The sequence below is a fragment of the Manis pentadactyla genome, chromosome 5, assembly GCF_030020395.1.
Source record: "Manis pentadactyla isolate mManPen7 chromosome 5, mManPen7.hap1, whole genome shotgun sequence".
NCBI classification, from domain to species: domain Eukaryota; kingdom Metazoa; phylum Chordata; class Mammalia; order Pholidota; family Manidae; genus Manis; species Manis pentadactyla.
This window is the reverse complement of record NC_080023.1, coordinates 147,304,111-147,328,723: the sequence shown is the minus strand read 5'-3', so window position 1 is coordinate 147,328,723 and position 24,613 is coordinate 147,304,111. Positions and strand designations below refer to the sequence as shown.

General features: G+C 38.1%; 1 protein-coding gene across 10 annotated transcripts in view; it reads right to left on the bottom strand.

Moving 5' to 3' along the window:
- The window catches only part of RNF24 (ring finger protein 24), a 92,011-nt gene that overhangs the window by 50,330 nt on the left and 17,068 nt on the right, over window positions 1-24,613 (bottom strand). Inside the window, exon 2 of one of the 10 annotated variants that reach the window (XM_057502777.1) lies at window positions 19,802-19,936. The exons of the other annotated variants lie outside the window; for them this stretch is intronic. The gene's annotated coding sequence lies outside the window, so the exon portion shown is untranslated. The remainder of the gene's footprint in view (window positions 1-19,801; window positions 19,937-24,613) is intronic. 10 annotated transcript variants of the gene reach the window in all.

Genomic DNA, 24,613 nt, shown 5'->3' with positions numbered 1-24,613 from the left:
TATACCCAGGCACATGGTATGTCTTTTCATTTATTCTAATCTCATTTTATGCCTCTCAGTAGGTTTGGATAGCTTTATTCAGTCAGGTGTCACACTTTTCTTCAGTTTGTTCCCAGTTATCATATATATTTTTCTTGCTATTATGAATGAGAATTTTTCTCCATTATATTTTCTAAGCTGGTTATTCCTGGCATAGAGAAAAACTATTGCTTTTTGTGTATTTATTTTGGAACCTAACATGGGCAATTTTTTTAAGGCAGGAGCAACTAACAGCCTGAATAAAAATAAACTTAATAAAACACCCACAGAACATTCAGCTCTGGGGGTCAGCACTCCAAGAAAAACTGGATAGTTTTCTATCTTGATATATATCACAAAATAGCACCTAAAATAATTATTAAAAATATTTATTACTGGGGAGGGGCGGAAGATGGCGGCGTGAGTAGAGCAGCGGAAATCTCCTCCCAAAACAACATATATCTATGAAAATATAACAAAGACAACCCTTCCTAGAATAAAGACCAGAGGACATAGGGCAATATCCAGACCACATCTGCACCTGAGAGAACCCAGCGCCTCGCGAAGGGGGTAAGATACAAGCCCCAGCCCAGCGGGAGCCGAGCGCCCATCCCCCCAGCTCCCGGCGGGAGAAGAATAGGCAGAGCGGGAGGGAGACGGAGCCCAGGACTGCCGAACACCCAGCCCCAGCCATCCGGGCCAGAGTGCAGGGCCTTCGATACTAGGAAAACAAGGCAGCAAGAACAGAGAGCAGGCACTGGAGGCCGGGTGCCGGAGGACATAAGAAAAGCGCGCGACCGTTTTTTTTTTTTTTTGCTTTTTTGCTGTTTTGTTTTGGCGAGCGCTTTTTGGAAGTCTTAAAGGGATAGGGACCCCAATACTAGGGAAACAGGGCAGCAAGAACAGTGAGCAAGCACCGGTGGCCTGGCGCAGGAGGACACCAGAAAAGCGAGCGCCCATTTTTTTTTTTTTTTGGCAAGCGCTTTTTGGTAGTCTTAAAGGGATAGGGACCCCAATACTAGGGAAACAGGGCAGCAAGACCGGTGAGCAGAGGCCTGAGGCTGCCACTGGAGAATGAAGAAAAATGAGCGACCACCTTTTTTTTTAATTAAAAAAAAAATTTTTTTTTTTTTAATTAAAAAATTTTTTTCTTTTTCTTTTTTTTTTTTTTTTTTGGTGGTCGTTGTTTTGTTTTGGCGGGTGCTTTTTGGAAGTCTTAAAGGGGCAGGGCAGGACACTTAATCGAGAGGTAGGGAATCCAGGGATCTCTGGGCACCCTAACCCCTGAGCTGCAGGGAACAGGGAGGCCCCTTACGGAGATAAATAGCCTCCCAGCCGCTCCTGCTCCAACGCGGCTCCACCACTTTGGAGTAGCTGCCCGAGCCAGGCCACGCCCACAGCAACAGCGGAGATTAACTCCATAGCAGCCGGGCAGGAAGCAGAAACCCTGTCTGCGCGCAGCTGCGCAGCACGAGCCACTAGAGGCCGCTGTTCTACCAGGAGAGGAGGGCCACAAACCAACAAGAAAGGAAGTCCTTCCAGCCGTCACTCGTCCCAGCTCTGCAGACTATTCCTATCACCATGAAAAGGCAAAGCTACAGGCAGACAAAGATCACAGAGACAACACCAGAGAAGGAGACAGACCTAACCAGTCTTCCTGAAAAAGAATTCAAAATAAGAATCATAAACATGCTGACAGAGATGCAGAGAAATACTCAAGAGAAATGGGATGAAGTCCGGAAGGAGATCACAGATGCCAGAAAGGAGATCGCAGAAATGAAACAAACTCTGGAAGGGTTTATAAGCAGAATGGATAGAATGCAAGAGGCCATTGATGGAATTGAAATCAGAGAACAGGAACGCATAGAAGCTGACATAGAGAGAGACAAAAGGATCTCCAGGAATCAAACAATATTAAGAGAACTGTGTGACCAATCCAAAAGGAACAATATCCGTATCATAGGGGTCCCAGAAGAAGAAGAGAGAGGAAAAGAGATGGAAAGTATCTTAGAAGAAATAATTGCTGAAAACTTCCCCACACTGGGGGAGGAAATCATCGAACAGACCACGGAAATACACAGAACCCCCAACAGAAAGGATCCAAGAAGGACAACACCAAGACACATAATAATTAAAATGGCAAAGATCAAGGACAAGGAAAGAGTGTTAAAGGCAGCTAGAGAGAAGAAGGTCACCTATAAAGGGAAACCCATCAGGCTAACATCAGATTTCTCAACAGAAACCCTACAGGCCAGAAGAGAATGGAATGATATATTTAATACAATGAAACAGAAGGGCCTTGAACCAAGGATACTGTATCCAGCACGACTATCATTCAAATATGACGGTGGGATTAAACAATTCCCAGACAAACAAAAGCTGAGGGAATTTGCTTTCCACAAACCACCTCTACAGAACATCTTACAGGGACTGCTCTAGATGGGAGCACTCCTAGAAAGAGCACAGCACAAAACACCCAACATATGAAGAATCGAGGAGGAGGAACAAGAAGGGAGAGAAGAAAAGAATCTCCAGACAGTGTATATAACAGCTCAGTAAGCGAGCTAAGTTAGGCAGTAAGGTACTAAAGAGGCTAACCTTGAACCTTTGGTAACCACGAATTTAAAGCCTGCAATGGCAATAAGTACATATCTTTCAATAGTCACCCTAAATGTTAATGGGTTGAATGCACCAATCAAAAGACACAGAGTAACAGAATGGATAAAAAAGCAAGACCCATCTATATGCTGCTTACAAGAAACTCACCTCAAACCCAAAGACATGTACAGACTAAAAGTCAAGGGATGGAAAAACATATTTCAAGCAAACAACAGTGAGAAGAAAGCAGGGGTTGCAGTACTAATATCAGACAAAATAGACTTCAAAACAAAGAAAGTAACAAGAGATAAAGAAGGACACTACATAATGATAAAGGGCTCAGTCAAACAAGAGGATATAACCATTCTAAATATATATGCACCCAACACAGGAGCCCCAGCATATGTGAAACAAATACTAACAGAACTAAAGGGGGATATAGACTGCAATGCATTCATTCTAGGAGACTTCAACACACCACTCACCCCAAAGGATAGATCCACTGGGCAGAAAATAAGTAAGGACACGGAAGCACTGAACAACACAGTAGAGCAGATGGACCTAATAGACATCTATAGAACTCTACATCCAAAAGCAGCGGGATATACATTCTTCTCAAGTGCACATGGAACATTCTCCAGAATAGACCACATACTAGGCCACAAAAAGAGCCTCAGAAAATTCCAAAAGATTGAAATCCTACCAACCAACTTTTCAGACCACAAAGGCATAAAACTAGAAATAAACTGTACAAAGAAAGCAAAGAGGCTCACAAACACATGGAGGCTTAACAACACGCTCCTAAATAATCAATGGATCAATGACCAAATCAAAATGGAGATCCAGAAATATATGGAAACAAATGACAACAACAACACTAAGCCCCAACTTCTGTGGGACACAGCAAAAGCAGTCTTAAGAGGAAAGTATATAGCAATCCAAGCATATTTAAAAAAGGAAGAGCAATCCCAAATGAATGGTCTAATGTCACAATTATCGAAATTGGAAAAAGAAGAACAGATGAGGCCTAAGGTCAGCAGAAGGAGGGACATAATAAAGATCAGAGAAGAAATAAATAAAATTGAGAAGAATAAAACAATAGCAAAAATCAATGAAACCAAGAGCTGGTTCTTCGAGAAAATAAACAAAATAGATAAGCCTCTAGCCAGACTTATTAAGAAGAAAAGAGAGTCAACACAAATCAACAGTATCAGAAACGAGAAAGGAAAAATCACGACGGACCCCACGGAAATACAAAGAATTATTAGAGAATACTATGAAAACCTATATGCTAACAAGCTGGGAAACCTAGGAGAAATGGACAACTTCCTAGAAAAATACAACCTTCCATGATTGACCCAGAAAGAAACAGAAAATCTAAACAGACCAATTACCAGCAACGAAATTGAAGCGGTAATCAAAAAACTACCAAAGAACAAAACCCCCGGGCCAGATGGATTTACCTCGGAATTTTATCAGACATACAGGGAAGACATAATACCCATTCTCCTTAAAGTTTTCCAAAAAATAGAGGAGGAGGGGATACTCCCAAACTCATTCTATGAAGCTAACATCACCCTAATACCAAAACCAGGCAAAGACCCCACCAAAAAAGAAAACTACAGACCAATATCCCTGATGAATGTAGATGCAAAAATACTCAACAAAATATTAGCAAACCGAATTCAAAAATACATCAAAAGGATCATACACCATGACCAAGTGGGATTCATCCCAGGGATGCAAGGATGGTACAACATTCGAAAGTCCATCAACATCATCCACCACATCAACAAAAAGAAAGACAAAAACCACATGATTATCTCCATAGATGCTGAAAAAGCGTTTGACAAAGTTCAACATCCATTCATGATAAAAACTCTCAGCAAAATGGGAATAGAGGGCAAGTACCTCAACATAATAAAGGCCATCTATGATAAACCCACAGCCAACATTATATTGAACAGCGAGAAGCTGAAAGCATTTCCTCTGAGATCGGGAACTAGACAGGGATGCCCACTCTCTCCACTGTTATTTAACAGTACTGGAGGTCCTAGCCACGGCAATCAGACAAAACAAAGAAATACAAGGAATCCAGATTGGTAAAGAAGAAGTTAAACTGTCACTATTTGCAGATGACATGATACTGTACATAAAAAACCCTAAAGACTCCACCCCAAAACTACTAGAACTGATATCAGAATACAGCAAAGTTGCAGGATACAAAATCAACACACAGAAATCTGTGGCTTTCCTATATACTAACAATGAACCAACAGAAAGAGAAATCAGGAAAACAACTCCATTCACAATTGCATCAAAAAAAATAAAATACCTAGGAATAAACCTAACCAAAGAAGTGAAAGACTTATACTCTGAAAACTACAAGTCACTCTTAAGAGAAATTAAAGGGGACACTAACAGATGGAAACTCATCCCATGCTCGTGGCTAGGAAGAATTAATATCGTTAAAATGGCCATCCTGCCCAAAGCAATATACAGATTTGATGCAATCCCTATGAAACTACCAGCAACATTCTTCAATGAACTGGAACAAACAATTCAAAAATTCATATGGAAACACCAAAGACCCCGAATAGCCAAAGCAATCCTGAGAAAGAAGAGTAAAGTAGGGGGGATCTCACTCCCCAACTTCAAGCTCTACTATAAAGCCATAGTAATCAAGACAATTTGGTACTGGCACAAGAGCAGAGCCACAGACCAATGGAACAGACTAGAGAATCCAGACATTAACCCAGACATATATGGTCAATTAATATTTGATAAAGGAGCCATGGACATACAATGGCGAAATGACAGTCTCTTCAACAGGTGGTGCTGGCAAAACTGGACAGCTACATGTAGGAGAATGAAACTGGACCATTGTCTAACCCCATATACAAAAGTAAACTCAAAATGGATCAAAGACCTGAATGTAAGCCATGAAACCATTAAACTCTTGGAAGAAAACATAGGCGAAAACCTCTTAGACATAAACATGAGTGACCTCTTCTTGAACATATCTCCCCAGGCAAGGAAAACAACAGCAAAAATGAGTAAGTGGGACTATATTAAGCTGAAAAGCTTCTGTACAGCAAAAGACACCATCAATAGAACAAGAAGGATCCCTACAGTATGGGAGAATATATTTGAAAATGACACATCCGATAAAGGCTTGACGTCCAGAATATATAAGGAGCTCTCACGCCTCAACAAACAAAAAACAAATAACCCAATTAAAAAATGGGCAGAGGAACTGAACAGACAGTTCTCCAAAAAAGAAATACAGATGGCCAACAGACACATGAAAAGATGCTCCACATCGCTAATTATCAGAGAAATGCAAATTAAAACTACAATGAGGTATCACCTCACACCAGTAAGGATGGCTGCCATCCAAAAGACAAACAACAACAAATGTTGGCGAGGCTGTGGAGAAAGGGGAACCCTCCTACACTGCTGGTGGGAATGTAAGTTAGTTCAACCATTGTGGAAAGCAGTATGGAGGTACATCAAAATGCTCAAAAGAGACTTACCATTTGACCCAGGAATTGCACTCCTAGGAATTTACCCTAAGAATGCAGCAATCAAGTTTGAGAAAGACAGATGCACCCCTATGTTTATTGCAGCACTATTTACAATAGCCAAGAATTGGAAGCAACCTAAATGTCCATCAATAGATGAATGGATAAAGAAGATGTGGTACATATACACAATGGAATACTACTCAGCCATAAGAAAAGGGCAAATCCAATCATTTGCAGCAACATGGATGGAGCTGGAGGGTATTATGCTCAGTGAAACAAGCCAAGCGGAGAAAGAGAAATACCAAATGATTTCACTTATCTGTGGAATATAAGAACAAAGGAAAAACTGAAGGAACAAAACAGCAGCAGAATCACAGAACTCAAGAATGGACTAACAGGTACCAAAGGGAAAGGGACTGGGGAGGATGGGTGGGTAGGGAGGGATAAGGGGGGGAGAAGTAGGGGGGTATTAAGATTAACATGCATGGGGGGGTAGGAGAAAAGGGAGGGCTGTACAACACAGAGAAGGCAAGTAGTGATTCTACAACATTTTGCTATGCTGATGGACAGTGACTGTAAAGGGGTTTATAGGGGAGACCTGGTATAGGGGAGAGCCTAGTAAACATAATATTCGTCATGTAAGTGTAGATTAGTGATACCAAAAACAAAGCAAAAAAAAAAAAAAAAAGGGCAGTTCCTGTGTGGTAACCTCCAACGAGTTCTACACAAGGGTATAAAGGGCATATAAAAGTGTAGGCAAAGGGTCTGTTTGTGTTTACACAGAGGATCAAAGCCTAATTGGGCTACCCCGAAAATGAACTAAGATACGATATGAAAAAGAACTTCCAACATCTGCACTCTCTGGAAGACTCATGCCAGAAGATGATCATCAAAAAACCCCAACAAAGATCCACGCACTGCTACAGCTGTAGATGCACTCATCCCACCAGTTCCTGGACTTGCCATGGGAATGAGGAAGGAGATATCTAAGCTGGCCTGTGCATACAGTAAAACAACAAAATTGGACTGGATCTATACTGTTGGAACTCAACCAAGAATTTGGAGAAGTGCAAATTGTAGCGCTCCAAAGTCTTACAACTACAAACTATTTATTGTTAAAAGAACATATGGCATGTGAACAGTCCCCAGGAATGGGTTGTTTTAATTTGTCTGATTTCTCTCAGACTGTTCAAGTTCATTTGGACAATATCCACCATATCATAGATAAGTTTTCACAAATGCCTAAGGTGCCTAACTGGTTTTCTTGGTTTCACTGCAGATGGCTGGTAATTACAGATATGCCTTGGTTATGTAACTATACTCCTATTATGTTAATGTGTGTGTGCAATTTAAGTAGTAGCTTAAAACCTATACATGCTGAAGTTACTCTACAAGAAGATATATCAAAGAAATAATCAATCTTCCCATGTTTTCTTCCGCCTGCTACTTCTATAGCTTTTCTTCTTCCTTCCTAATTACAACCCTTAAATAGAATTCGTGCCTCATATCAAATTTACCGAGTATCATAATTCTTCCAAGTGGTAAAGATACCTCAAGACAAATGCTGGGCATAGAAGCCACAGGGCATAAATATGCAAAGAAGTAAAAAGCTAACTTTTTCAAACAATAAGGCTTCTCTCTCACTTACCAACTTCACATTTCCCTGTATGGCCCCGGAAGATGACTGGTTAGCCAGAGACGGGTAAGATTCCTCAAGGGAGGAACAACCTAAGACAGGCACAGTCGCAGGGGGGCCATCAGGTGAGAAATTGGGGATCAACAGAGGTGAGGCTTAGAACCTCACCCCCCCGTTCTGAGAGAAATCTTCTGCATACGTGGATGTTTTATTGCCCTGGTCTAGCTTGGATTAACACATAGTCTACAGGCACACACCTGATCATCTACATGTGCTCTCTTACAACACTAAACTATGTTTTCTACCTTTATCTTGTATCTACCTACCACTTCAGCATTTTATTAAAAATAATAATAATAAAGAGAGAAATGTGGTATCCACATATAAATCAAGTATAAAAACCAAATCAGTATTCATATTTGAACTGACTGTTTATAGTTCATAATGCATGAGCAAAACCGAAAGTTTCTGTGATGACTGCCCTTGTACTGTTCACTATGTAACTTATTCATTATGTAAGAATTTGTTCTACATGTAAAAACTTGTTTGTTATGCCTCAGAAGATTGGAGACTGACAAAAATAAGGCTTGGGGTGGAATAATGATTGTGCATTGAGCATTGACTCCCCTATACAGAATTTTATTGTCGTTAACAACCATTTGATCAATAAATATGAGAGATGCCCTCACAAAAAAAAAAAAAAAAAAAAAAAAAAGGACAGACTTCCAATGGTAAAATAAATTAGTAACCAGGATGTAATGTATAGCATAAGGAATATAGTCAAGATATTGTAACAGCTTGGTAGGGTGATAGCTGGAACCTAGAATTATGTATATAAATGTTCTACCACTGTGTTGTACACTTGAAACTCATGTAATGTAATACTGTGTGTCAACTACCCTTCAATAAAAAATAATTATTAAAAAAAAAAAAAAAAATTCATATGGAAACACCAAAGACCCCGAATAGCCAAAGCAATCCTGAGAAAGAAGAGTAAAGTAGGGGGGATCTCACTCCCCAACTTCAAGCTCTACTATAAAGCCATAGTAATCAAGACAATTTGGTACTGGCACAAGAGCAGAGCCACAGACCAATGGAACAGACTAGAGAATCCAGACATTAACCCAGACATATATGGTCAATTAATATTTGATAAAGGAGCCATGGACATACAATGGCGAAATGACAGTCTCTTCAACAGGTGGTGCTGGCAAAACTGGACAGCTACATGTAGGAGAATGAAACTGGACCATTGTCTAACCCCATATACAAAAGTAAACTCAAAATGGATCAAAGACCTGAATGTAAGCCATGAAACCATTAAACTCTTGGAAGAAAACATAGGCGAAAACCTCTTAGACATAAACATGAGTGACCTCTTCTTGAACATATCTCCCCGGGCAAGGAAAACAACAGCAAAAATGAGTAAGTGGGACTATATTAAGCTGAAAAGCTTCTGTACAGCAAAAGACACCATCAATAGAACAAGAAGGATCCCTACAGTATGGGAGAATATATTTGAAAATGACACATCCGATAAAGGCTTGACGTCCAGAATATATAAGGAGCTCACACGCCTCAACAAACAAAAAACAAATAACCCAATTAAAAAATGGGCAGAGGAACTGAACAGACAGTTCTCCAAAAAAGAAATACAGATGGCCAACAGACACATGAAAAGATGCTCCACATCGCTAATTATCAGAGAAATGCAAATTAAAACTACAATGAGGTATCACCTCACACCAGTAAGGATGGCTGCCATCCAAAAGACAAACAACAACAAATGTTGGCGAGGCTGTGGAGAAAGGGGAACCCTCCTACACTGCTGGTGGGAATGTAAGTTAGTTCAACCATTGTGGAAAGCAGTATGGAGGTACATCAAAATGCTCAAAAGAGACTTACCATTTGACCCAGGAATTGCACTCCTAGGAATTTACCCTAAGAATGCAGCAATCAAGTTTGAGAAAGACAGATGCACCCCTATGTTTATTGCAGCACTATTTACAATAGCCAAGAATTGGAAGCAACCTAAATGTCCATCAATAGATGAATGGATAAAGAAGATGTGGTACATATACACAATGGAATACTACTCAGCCATAAGAAAAGGGCAAATCCAATCATTTGCAGCAACATGGATGGAGCTGGAGGGTATTATGCTCAGTGAAACAAGCCAAGCGGAGAAAGAGAAATACCAAATGATTTCACTTATCTGTGGAATATAAGAACAAAGGAAAAACTGAAGGAACAAAACAGCAGCAGAATCACAGAACTCAAGAATGGACTAACAGGTACCAAAGGGAAAGGGACTGGGGAGGATGGGTGGGTAGGGAGGGATAAGGGGGGGAGAAGTAGGGGGGTATTAAGATTAACATGCATGGGGGGGTAGGAGAAAAGGGAGGGCTGTACAACACAGAGAAGGCAAGTAGTGATTCTACAACATTTTGCTATGCTGATGGACAGTGACTGTAAAGGGGTTTATAGGGGAGACCTGGTATAGGGGAGAGCCTAGTAAACATAATATTCGTCATGTAAGTGTAGATTAGTGATACCAAAAACAAAGCAAAAAAAAAAAAAAAAAGGGCAGTTCCTGTGTGGTAACCTCCAACGAGTTCTACACAAGGGTATAAAGGGCATATAAAAGTGTAGGCAAAGGGTCTGTTTGTGTTTACACAGAGGATCAAAGCCTAATTGGGCTACCCCGAAAATGAACTAAGATACGATATGAAAAAGAACTTCCAACATCTGCACTCTCTGGAAGACTCATGCCAGAAGATGATCATCAAAAAACCCCAACAAAGATCCACGCACTGCTACAGCTGTAGATGCACTCATCCCACCAGTTCCTGGACTTGCCATGGGAATGAGGAAGGAGATATCTAAGCTGGCCTGTGCATACAGTAAAACAACAAAATTGGACTGGATCTATACTGTTGGAACTCAACCAAGAATTTGGAGAAGTGCAAATTGTAGCGCTCCAAAGTCTTACAACTACAAACTATTTATTGTTAAAAGAACATATGGCATGTGAACAGTCCCCAGGAATGGGTTGTTTTAATTTGTCTGATTTCTCTCAGACTGTTCAAGTTCATTTGGACAATATCCACCATATCATAGATAAGTTTTCACAAATGCCTAAGGTGCCTAACTGGTTTTCTTGGTTTCACTGCAGATGGCTGGTAATTACAGATATGCCTTGGTTATGTAACTATACTCCTATTATGTTAATGTGTGTGTGCAATTTAAGTAGTAGCTTAAAACCTATACATGCTGAAGTTACTCTACAAGAAGATATATCAAAGAAATAATCAATCTTCCCATGTTTTCTTCCGCCTGCTACTTCTATAGCTTTTCTTCTTCCTTCCTAATTACAACCCTTAAATAGAATTCGTGCCTCATATCAAATTTACCGAGTATCATAATTCTTCCAAGTGGTAAAGATACCTCAAGACAAATGCTGGGCATAGAAGCCACAGGGCATAAATATGCAAAGAAGTAAAAAGCTAACTTTTTCAAACAATAAGGCTTCTCTCTCACTTACCAACTTCACATTTCCCTGTATGGCCCCGGAAGATGACTGGTTAGCCAGAGACGGGTAAGATTCCTCAAGGGAGGAACAACCTAAGACAGGCACAGTCGCAGGGGGGCCATCAGGTGAGAAATTGGGGATCAACAGAGGTGAGGCTTAGAACCTCACCCCCCCGTTCTGAGAGAAATCTTCTGCATACGTGGATGTTTTATTGCCCTGGTCTAGCTTGGATTAACACATAGTCTACAGGCACACACCTGATCATCTACATGTGCTCTCTTACAACACTAAACTATGTTTTCTACCTTTATCTTGTATCTACCTACCACTTCAGCATTTTATTAAAAATAATAATAATAAAGAGAGAAATGTGGTATCCACATATAAATCAAGTATAAAAACCAAATCAGTATTCATATTTGAACTGACTGTTTATAGTTCATAATGCATGAGCAAAACCGAAAGTTTCTGTGATGACTGCCCTTGTACTGTTCACTATGTAACTTATTCATTATGTAAGAATTTGTTCTACATGTAAAAACTTGTTTGTTATGCCTCAGAAGATTGGAGACTGACAAAAATAAGGCTTGGGGTGGAATAATGATTGTGCATTGAGCATTGACTCCCCTATACAGAATTTTATTGTCGTTAACAACCATTTGATCAATAAATATGAGAGATGCCCTCACAAAAAAAAAAAAAAAAAAAAAAAAAAAGGACAGACTTCCAATGGTAAAATAAATTAGTAACCAGGATGTAATGTATAGCATAAGGAATATAGTCAAGATATTGTAACAGCTTGGTAGGGTGATAGCTGGAACCTAGAATTATGTATATAAATGTTCTACCACTGTGTTGTACACTTGAAACTCATGTAATGTAATACTGTGTGTCAACTACCCTTCAATAAAAAATAATTATTAAAAAAAAAAAAAAAAATTCATATGGAAACACCAAAGACCCCGAATAGCCAAAGCAATCCTGAGAAAGAAGAGTAAAGTAGGGGGGATCTCACTCCCCAACTTCAAGCTCTACTATAAAGCCATAGTAATCAAGACAATTTGGTACTGGCACAAGAGCAGAGCCACAGACCAATGGAACAGACTAGAGAATCCAGACATTAACCCAGACATATATGGTCAATTAATATTTGATAAAGGAGCCATGGACATACAATGGCGAAATGACAGTCTCTTCAACAGGTGGTGCTGGCAAAACTGGACAGCTACATGTAGGAGAATGAAACTGGACCATTGTCTAACCCCATATACAAAAGTAAACTCAAAATGGATCAAAGACCTGAATGTAAGCCATGAAACCATTAAACTCTTGGAAGAAAACATAGGCGAAAACCTCTTAGACATAAACATGAGTGACCTCTTCTTGAACATATCTCCCCGGGCAAGGAAAACAACAGCAAAAATGAGTAAGTGGGACTATATTAAGCTGAAAAGCTTCTGTACAGCAAAAGACACCATCAATAGAACAAGAAGGATCCCTACAGTATGGGAGAATATATTTGAAAATGACACATCCGATAAAGGCTTGACGTCCAGAATATATAAGGAGCTCACACGCCTCAACAAACAAAAAACAAATAACCCAATTAAAAAATGGGCAGAGGAACTGAACAGACAGTTCTCCAAAAAAGAAATACAGATGGCCAACAGACACATGAAAAGATGCTCCACATCGCTAATTATCAGAGAAATGCAAATTAAAACTACAATGAGGTATCACCTCACACCAGTAAGGATGGCTGCCATCCAAAAGACAAACAACAACAAATGTTGGCGAGGCTGTGGAGAAAGGGGAACCCTCCTACACTGCTGGTGGGAATGTAAGTTAGTTCAACCATTGTGGAAAGCAGTATGGAGGTACATCAAAATGCTCAAAAGAGACTTACCATTTGACCCAGGAATTGCACTCCTAGGAATTTACCCTAAGAATGCAGCAATCAAGTATGAGAAAGATCAGTGCACCCCTATGTTTATCGCAGCACTATTGACAATAGCCAAGAATTGGAAGCAACCTAAATGTCCATCGATAGATGAATGGATAAAGAAGATGTAGTACATATACACAATGGAATACTACTCAGCTATAAGAAGAGGGCAAATCCAATCATTTGCAGCAACATGGATGGAGCTGGAAGGTATTATGCTCAGTGAAACAAGCCAAGCGGAGAAAGAGAAATACCAAATGATTTCACTTATCTGTGGAATATAAGAACAAAGGAAAAACTGAAGGAACAAAACAGCACCAGAATCACAGAACTCAACAATGGACTAACAGGTACCAAAGGGAAAGGGACTGGGGAGGATGGGTGGGTAGGGAGGGATAAGGGGGTGGGAGATGTAGGGGGGGTATTAAGATTAACATGCATGAGGCGGTAGGAGAAAAGGGAGGGCTGTACAACACAGAGAAGGCAAGTAGTGATTCTACAACATTTTGCTATGCTGATGGACAGTGACTGTAAAGGGGTTTATAGGGGAGACCTGGTATAGGGGAGAGCCTAGTAAACATAATATTCGTCATGTAAGTGTAGATTAGTGATACAAAAAACGAAACAAAAACAAACAAACAAACAAAAAAGGGCAGTTCCTGTGTGGTAACCTCTAATGAGTTCTACAGAAGGGTATAAAGGGCATATAAAAGTGTAGGCAAAGGGTCTGTTTGCGTTTATACAGAAGATCAAAGCCTAATTGGGCTACCCCGAAAAGGAACTAAGATACGATATGAAAAAGAACTTCCAACATCAGCACTCTCTGGAAGACTCATGCCAGAAGATGATCATCAAAAAACCCCAACAAAGATCCACGCACTGCTACAGCTGTAGATGCACTCATCCCACCAGTTCCTGGACTTGCCATGGGAATGAAGGAGATATCTAAGCTGGCCTGTGCATACAGTAAAACAACAAATTTGACTGGATCTATACTGTTGGAACTCAACCAAGAATTAGGAGAAGTGCAAATTGTAGCGCTCCAAAATCTTACAACTACAGACTATTTACTGTTAAAAGAACATAAGGGATGTGAACATTCCCCAGGAATGGGTTGTTTTAATTTGTCTGATTTCTCTCAGACTGTTCAAGTTCATTTGGACAATATCCACCATATCATAGATAAGTTTTCACAAATGCCTAAGGTGCCTAACTGGTTTTCTTGGTTTCACTGGAGATGGCTGGCAATTACAGATATGCTTTGGTTATGTAACTATACTCCTATTATGTTAATGTGTGTGCGCAATTTAAGTAGTAGCTTAAAACCTATACATGCTGAAGTTACTCTACAAGAAGATATGTCAAAGAAATAATCAATCTTCCCATGTTTTCTGCCGCCTGCCACTTCTATAGCTTTTCTTCTTCCTTCCTAATTACAACCCTTAAGTAGAATTTGTGCCTCATATCGAAATTACCGAGTATCATAATTCTTCCAAGTGGTAAAGATACCTCAAGACAAATGCTGGGCATAGAAGCTACAGGGCATAAATATGCAAAGAAATAAAAAGCTAACCATTTCAAACAATAAGGCTTCTCTCTCACTTACCAACTTTACATTTCCCTGTATGGCCCCGGAAGATGACTGTTTAGCCAGAGAGGGGTAAGATTCCTCAAGGGAGGAACAACCTAAGACAGGCACAGTCGCAGGGGGGTCATCAGGTGAGAAATTGGGGATCAACAGAGGTGAGGCTTAGAACCTCACCCCCCGTTCTGAGAGAAATCTTCTGCATACGTGGATGTTTTATTGCCCTTGTCTAGCTTGGATTAACACATAGTCTACAGGCACACACCTGATCATCTACATTTGCTCTCTTACAACACTAAACTATGTTTTCTACCTTTATCTTGTATCTACCTACCACTTCAGCATTTTATGAAAAATAATAATAATAAAGAGAGAAATGTGGTATCCACATATAAATCAAGTATAAAAACCAAATGAGTATTCATATTTGAACTGACTGTTTATAGTTCATAATACATGAGCAAAACTGAAAGTTTCTGTGATGACTGCCCTTGTAATGTTCACTATGTAACTTATTCATTATGTAAGAATTTGTTCTCCATGTAAGAACTTGTTTGTTATGCCTCAGAAGATTGGAGACTGACGAAAATTAGGCTTGGGGTGGATTAATGATTGTACATTGAGCATTGACTCCCCTATACAGAATTTTATTGTCGTTAACAACCATTTGATCAATAAATGTGAGAGATGCCCTCACAAAAAAAAAAAAAAAAAAGACAGACTTCCAATGGTAAAATAAATAAGTAACCGGGATGTAATGTATAGCATAAGGAATATAGTCAAGATATTGTATCAGCTTGGTAGGGTGATAGCTGGAACCTAGAATTATGTATATAAATGTTTTATCACTGTGTTGTACACTTGAAACTAATGTAATGTAATACTGTGCATCAACTACCCTTCAATAAAAAATAATTATCTAAAAAAAAAAAAAATTTATTACTAAACATAACTTTTATTTTGGACTAGCTGATCTCTAGCTCATCTTTCTGATGCTAAAATAGCAAACCGACAAGTTGTCTCTCAAGATCCTGCCCAAATGAGACAGTGCGCACTGTCTGTGCTTTAGAAATGCAATGTTTGATTTCTAGCATAACTGAAGGTGGTTTCAAGAATAAATTATAAGTACTAGAAAACCAGGATACATCCCTGTTTTATTCAGCTGGAATATAGGAACCAAGTGCAGAAGAGGTCATTCTCTCAAACTGTGACTGAGGTTTAGCTGATGAGCCACAGTGTGGCCTCACTGGACTGGCTAGCACCTGGCCCTACTGTAATAACTTGAGCCTAAGAGAATCAGATGGCAGGTTTCTATGTCTGCATTAACAGTCAGGGGTAGATGCGGAGCGTCTGCAGCTCAGCCCATAGTTGATTGCTCTCTACTACGTCAGAAGCCAATACAGTGCAAACATATTGATTATTAGTTGGATTTGGTACATTTCACTACTAAAGAATATAGGAATTTGCTTGAATATGCATAAACCATCCCTGGAAGGGTTTTTAAGAAATTGATAATGATTTGCTCGTGGTGAGGGGACTAGGAACCTAGGGAGAACAGAGTCTTTTCATTATATATAGAATCCTCAGTGATGTATTTGACCAATATTTGTCTACATCTGCACATAAGAGCTGGTAAAGAAAATGATATTAAAGGACTTAAAGGGAGGTGTTAGAAGTCTATCTGTATAAAAGCCTAGACTATATATATGTATAGAATTAAGCATACATGTCCTGCTGTGTCCAGAGTATACTGGTGAATGTTAAACACTTCAGTCACAAGAAAGCATACCAATACCAGGGAAGAATACTTCAAGTTTAGCAGAGAAACACTTCTTAAAACCACTTACATAATTCACCAGCATTAAACACTGACTTTAACTGTTTTCCCCAAGTGACACACCTAAAGGAAAGAGAACAAGAATTTTACTCAGGCCTACTCAGCGTTCAAGTTGACCTGAAAATTCTGTTTTTCATGACAAATGTATAAACTGACAGTCTTGCAGTCTTTGGTTAGCAAGATTTTCTCAGGCCCTGGTTATCCCTGAGTAAAGGTAAGGTTGCATTTCTGTATGTGCAGAGGCTCAGGCCCCAGAATGCAGCAACTTGGGTAGAGAGCCTGCACGGGGATGTTTTGTGCCTGAGTCCCTAGGCTGTGGCTCCTGGATGATATCATCCCTTCCAAATGTTCCAGTCTCTACCACTTATATTTCAGAAGTTCCCTCTCAATTCCCAGTCTTTTATAATCTTTTCTGCTGTTTGGAGATTAGAAATTCTTCTAAAATACCAGCATTCAAAAATCTTTTATCCTCGACTACAGACTATCTACTCTTAAAAGAACATATGGGATGTGAACAGTTCCCAGGAATGTGTTGTTTTAATTTGTCTGATTTTTCTCAAACTATTCAAATTCAGTTAGACAATATCCATCATATCATTGATAAGTTTTCACAAATGCCTAGGGTGCCTAACTGGTTTTCTTGGTTTCACTGGAGATGGCTGGTAATTGTAGGTCTGCTTTGGTTATGTAGCTGTATTCCTATTACGTTAATGTGTGTGCGCAACTTAATTAGTAGTTTAAAACCTATACATGCTTATGTTACTCTACAAGAAGATACGTCAAAGAAATAATCAATCTTCCCATGTTTTCTTCCATCTGCTACTTCTATAGCTTTTCTTCTTCCTTCCTAATTACAACCCTTAAGTAGAATTTGTGCCTCATATCGAAATTACCGAGTATCATAATTCTTCCAAGTGGTAAAGATACCTCAAGACAAATGCTGGGCATTGAAGCCACAGGGCATAAATCTGCAAAGAAGTAAAAAGCTAACTTTTTCAAACAATATTGCTTCTCTCTCACTTACCAACTTTACATTTCCCTGTATGGCCCCAGAAGATGACTGGTTAGCCAGAGACGGGTAAGATTCCTCAAGGGAGGAACAACCTAAGACAGGCACAGTTGCAGGGGGGTCATCAGGTGAGAAATTGGGGATCAACAGAGGTGAGGCTTAGAACCTCACCTCCCCTGTTTTGAGAGAAATATTCTGCATCCGTGGATATTTTGTTGCCCTTGTCTAGCTTGGATTAATACTTAGTCTATAGACACACACCTGATCATCTACATTTGCCCTCTTACAGCACTAAACTATGTTTTCTACCTTTATCTTGCATCTACCTACCATGTCAGCATTTTATTAAAAATAATAATAATAAGGGAGAAATGTGGGATTCACATATAAATCAAGTATAAAAATCAAACGAATATTCATATTTGACCTGTTTATAGTTCATAATGCGTGATCAAAACCGAAAGTTTCTGTGATGACTGCCCTTGCACTGTTCACCATGTAAGAACTTGTTCGTTATGCTTCAGAAGATTGGAGACTGTTGAGAATTAGGCTTGGGGTTGATTAATGATTGTGCATTGAGTCCCCTATACAGAATTTTATTGTTGTTAACAACCATTTGATCAATAAATATGAGATGCCCTCTCAAAAAAATAAAAAATAAAATAAAGGAAAAAGAACACAACAACAACAACAACAAAAATCTTTTATCCTCAAAAAGGCAGACAGCTAGTCCAAGATAATTGGCTGGTATTCTGTAAAAATTTCTCTAAATGTATCTTCTTTCTATTGTTTGAGTTGCAAAGTCTGAGGTCATTTTTATCTTTTATTCCCCAGAGCATAGTTCTTCCTTCTTTCTAGTTTTAAGAAACTGAGCGCAGGTATTGTGGGGATACTGTCTTTTAAGTGCCAAATCTGGAAAATAAGTACTCCACAAAGTCTCTGTCTATAGGCAAAGGTCAATTTTATCTTAAATAACTTCTTCAGTTTTTCTTTTACTGAGCTTCCTCCTCTTTGCAACCCATCCTTCACTCCTGTCATTTAGAGGAGAGTTGCAAATGCAAAAAACTAGGTCTTTAGGATTTGTTATAACCTATTTGTCTCTTTCATAGGTTTTTAAATCTAGATCTTTCCATTTAGCATCAATTATATTGACCACCCCATTATTTTGCTGCCATTTTTTCCCTTAAGGGACATTGTAAATTTCTTTATATTCTTTACCATAGTTCCTCAGGGTTTTTGTTTGTTTTAATTCTAACCAGTTCCTTTTGATAGTCTCTGTGTCTTTTATCCTTTTCAGCCCTATTTTTGACAATTCCACTCCTACAGTTTAGATTTTCTTTGTTTCATCTATTACCATTGATTTCTCTGGGTTTGTGCATGCTTTCTCTTTGTTGATGTTGCCAAAGTTCTAAAACCAAGTCAGAGGTGCTATCATTGTTTACCATAATTGAAGTCTGTCTTCTTGAACATTTTATTTCAGATATTTGTTATTTTGGTAGGTCTATTTTTAATCTGTTATCTTCCTAGTAATTATTCTGTGCCAGCTTCATAAAGACTTTTTCTCCATTTTGTCTAAAATGATAAAATCTCTATTTTCAATTTAAGTCATTCCATTAAATCTTTTTGAGACTTCACCTTAATGATGGTGAGGCATTCAAATTTGGTATCTCAGAGTCCCCTCTGATCTCTCCTCTAGGTACAACCGTACATGCACTATAATTTGACAAATAATCTGCTTATTAGCATTTAACAACTACCTTCTGTTTAATTCAGTTTTGTGACAACTAAGAATGGAATTCTAAAGAGTATGGGTTGTAGGAAAAAGAGCACAGAGTAATGCTGAGATAGGATGAAATGAAAGGTTGCAGGGAAGGAAAATACTCTCAAGTTGAACTTCACATCAAAAATTACACAAAGGCAGGGAAAAGAAATAAGCAACAAGCAGTTCTCATCCTCAACATGAAAGAAACCCTAGTGTAATACAATACCTGCTTAATTTTAGAAAAGAGCTGGTATTTTCTCCAACAAAAAAAACATGTTTTTTCTCACAAAAAAGAAATCAAAGCACAATAGGAGAGCAATACATATGTCCCTCATAACCATACTCTAATTACCTGCAGATGTTTAATTTTCAACATCTCTCAAGTTTGATGAATGGGCCAGAGAGTCTCTTTTTTTAGACCAAGATCTTATTCTACATTAATGGCTCATCATCTCCTGGTTCTTGTACAGGTGGGCATAATAGATGCCTGCAGAGCATAAAACAAACACAATTCTTAAAAATTTGTTAAGTACCTCCAGTTGCTAGAGTGAACAGTACTTATTGTTCGTGTATGTTAGTCTACTTATTTACTGGGATTATTGTAAAGATGTATTGTGAAAAGAAAAATTTTCAGTATGAATTTTTTTGAGAAAGTTTTTGATTGGGTAATAGATATGTTATTTGAGTAATGTTGTATCTTTTCTGCTCCTTGAAGAAAGCAACCTGAACCTGATTGTAAAGAAGGAATTAAAATTATCATTATTTGCAGATGATAATAAAATAAAAAAGAATCCCACTAAGAGAACAAAAAAGAATATTTACTAATAGGTATACATAATCTATAATAAGAAAATATAAACAATACAAAAGAAGATGTGAATAACTGAAAAGGTATCTGCTTGTTGGTTGTGGAAACTCAGTATTATAAAGATGTCAAATTTCCTTAAATTTATAAATTGAATGCAGATATGGTAAGAAAATAATGACAGTTTGGTTTTTTCTGGAGTAATGACTGTTTTTTTCTGGAGAGAGGAAGGTGGTTAGAGAAGGTAAATTCTAGTTTAATGAGAAAAATGAAAATGAGTGAATAGCCAGAAATATTCCAAAAAAGAAAAACCTGTGTTATTACCACATGAATTGACAGAGTAACAGGACAGAATTGAGATATGGTAGTTAGCCATAGCTGCTGTTTGCAAGGTATTTTTAGCTTGCCATCTTCTAGGCATTTCTATGATGGTAATTCCTCACTCCCTTATAATAATAGGTTAGCCATGTGATGAATACTTGTTAGTGAGTTGTAAAGGGAATTCCAGGCTGAACGTTCTGGTGTGAGACTCTCCAGAGCCCTCTTTCCCTTAGGACAACTGGCAATGTTCAAGATGGTGGGAACTCTGGCAGACTAAGCTTTTGAGTAAAGGGACTTGGAGCATAGCCCCCAGAGCCCCTTGAGGGACATGTACCAGAAGGAAATAAATTTACTGTTATAAGCCACTGAGATGTTGAGGTTGTTTGTTAACTACAGCATAATCTAACCTATCCTGGCAGATACAAGAAAGTTGAAGAGCAGACCAAATTCATATAGGAGTCGAATATGTCATAAAGTTAGTATTACCCATTAGAGGAAGAAAACACTCTCACACATTATTAGTGAAATTGTCAATTAGTAAAACTGTCAGCCTCCAAGTGCGCAATTTAGCAAAATTATACATGGACTCACCCACTGACCCAGAAATTCCAATTTAGGAATTTGTCTTTCAAATGTGCTTGCACATGTACTCAAAAACATATATGTATGAGGTTCTTCTTTGCAGCCTTGTTTGTAATAGCAAAAGGTTGAAAGCAACCTACATATGTAACTGGTTAAATTACAGTTTATCACCATAATCTAATTTCACAGTTGTTAAACAAAAATTGTAGATTGTGCTAATTCAGTACACTTTCCATAATAATACTACCAAGTAAACAAAACAAAAGATACAGAACAGTATACATGGCATGTTACCATTAATGTAAAAAGAACTGAGAGAAGCTAGCTTTCGTATATGCCTTTAAAAAAGTCTCTGGAAGAATACATAAAAAACAGGTACCCTCTGACAGGGCTGGGAGAAGGCTGACTTATTATTTTTTATTAAGGCATCACTGCACAATCAACATTGTGGTTATTACATTCACCCATATTATCAAGTCTCCCCTCCCCCCGCACGCCCCATTGCAGTCACTGTCCATCAACATAGTAAGATGCTATCAAGACACTACTTGTCTTCTCTATGCTATACTGCAGAAGGCTGACTTCTCACTAAATAGTTGCTTATAATACCATTTGTATTTTATATTATGTGCACATATTACTTATTGAAGAGAATAAATTAAAATTTTAATCATAAATGGAAATAGAAAAAAGGTTCTCTGGTTGTTTGTTAAGACTTGTAAGGATTTTTCAAATTTGATTCTTATTTAAAACACTTGGTTGAAAACCTTGGCTTTTTCTGGATAGATTTGGTGCGGAAAATTTTCCACAAGGATTATCAGATATTTCATAAACACTTAAATCAACTTTCGCTTACATAAAGTAATTATCTAATGATGATTTTAATCCCTTTTTTACAATTACATATAAATTGTTTCTCCTCTGAGCTAACATCTCTGGAACAATTTAAAAAATAATGTAAATAATGGACATTCTTGTCTTGTTAATGATCTAATGAGACTGCTGTTTTATCAGTAAATAGGATATGTACAGTTAAAATACACACACACTTACCATATTGAGGGAGTTTCCACCTATTCCTAATAAACTACTTTTTACTACATTGGAAAATGTGTTCCTTGAGGATAAGCAACTCAGTAATAAATTAGCCTTTTTAATATTTCTCTTTATTCAAAGGTAAGCACTTGAGGACTACTGATGAGCAGCTCTGACTTCACCAGATCTTCTATTTCTCTGACCTATTTTGGTTTTGGCTTTAGAGTGGGATTTTTGAAAAAGAACCTGACTGATGTATGTGAAGGTGCTTTAGTGAAGCAGCTAAATCAACAGACAGTAGACAAGCAGGAAGAATAATTAAGATTTGGCTGGAGCTACATAGCAGCCCTTCACCAGGCACTGAATCAGAGCATTTAACAATCTGAAATATGGACACAGAATCAACCTTACATCCATCACCTGTAAAAATTTTAAAAAATAAAATTTCATCAGTTAGTTGGCAGCACTACTTAAATGTCTTGACTGAGCTGCTTGTTTTCAATTTGTTATAGAATACTTTTGGAAACAAATGACAAGGTTATAAGTCTCATAGTTGGTAGACTTGGCATTGTATCTTTCTAGGATCTCTCTTGAAAACAGCTCTACAGATTCCACTGACTGCTTTCACTTTAAACTTCAGGAAAACTAAAAAATTTGGGGATTTCACATTTGAAATTCTCTTCCTAGTGTCATGACTTCCAAAACAAAAGGGCTAGATATTGGCTTAAATAAGTGAAATTAATGTGCATGTAAAATCGATATATTAAATAGAATATAATGTTAAGCATATTCTTTGTTTCTTAGTCACATTGTTTTAAGTTCAAACTGATGTTAATGATAAAGGTTCAAAATATCATAAGCATAATTACAGATATGTCACCTATGGATTGTAATTGTACCCAAGGCAGTAATACAATTAATCTAGGAAAAATCACTTCAAGGACAGCCAGGACATATAATTCCCAAAGACGGGGAATCTTTTTCTTTCAAGTAATTCTTTAGGACATTAACCAAAATGAACAGTTTGCATAGTATTTTGGAGTTTATGGCTAGCATTAAATCTCATTTAATCTTCATAATCACTATGAAGTGGGTATCATACTCTCCCATACTCAGAAGAAAGTGAGACTCAGAAAGGTCAAGCCAGCTGTCCAATATGAAACCATGGGTGCATTGTAGAAGAGGGACTGAAAGCCACTGCCAAATCCAAATGCTTAACTCTTCCCATGAGATCCTATTGACCCACGGACCTTACTAAGCTCATGCTTGGACTGTCACTGTTTGAGTGGACCCATAAGTGAACCAATTTCTGTGACTGGTTCCTGTGGGTGGTGTATGCTACTGTATCCTGGGTCATCTGTGCTGCCTGAGGGAGAGAGCCGCAAGAAAGGGCAATACCATAATTCCCAAACAATGTGGAACAGTGAGTATATTTAAACTTTTAACTTTGAAATAATTTTAGATTTACAGGAAAGTTGCACAAGTTCCCATAAACCCTTCATCTAGCTTCCCCTAATGTTAAAATATTACACAAGCATAGTACAATGACAGGAAATCACATTTGTATAATACTATTAACTAAACTGCAGACTTAATTCAAATTTCACCCTTTTTCCCACTATTATTATTTTTCTTCTCTAGGACCCAATCCAAGATCCCACATCACATTTAGTTATGTCTTTTTAGTCTTCTCTAATCTGTGACAAAGAACTGAATCTTTTAAATTAGAATTAATCAAGGTTTATTCTATTCTGAAAATGTCACATTTCTGGAAAACAGCACTGAATATTGAAAACCTGCCTCGGGAACTGCTGGATCTAGGCGATAACCAAGAAAACACCCTGAAATAAAGAGCTAGAGTTGCCCTAAAGACAGAAAAAAGAGTCACTCTTTAAATAAAGGTAAGAGCTGGCTGTGATAATATGAATAAATCAGTTGATTTTGAGATACCTATCCACAGACAATAAATTAACAATCAGTTATAACTCCCTGGAAAAGCAGCAGGTACTGGAAAGGAATCAATACAACTCTGTTTAATGGAGCAGTCATGAAAGATTAATTTGTTTTTAAATTAAAGTACTTAAGTTGGTTCAGTCTACAGATAGAGTAACTTAATAACTAAACTTAAGTATACAAAAGGTTATTAGAAGGTACTAAATTTCTTCTACATATGGCCCCCCTTTTCGTAACTGTAGTATTAAAGTTACTGAGCTATAAGTGACTCATTATAACCCTGAACCCTTGGGAAGGTACAGTCTCTAGACCCTGTTAAAGTTAACTGAGAGAAGTGGCAAGAGGGTCCTCTATAAACCTTGTTAGGTTACCTCCTATTCTTGAGGGTTTTAGATTGAACACAGTAATTCCAGGATTTTGCTGGTGATATCTCAATTACCAGAAAAGGAAATAGTTTCTCAGAATTTC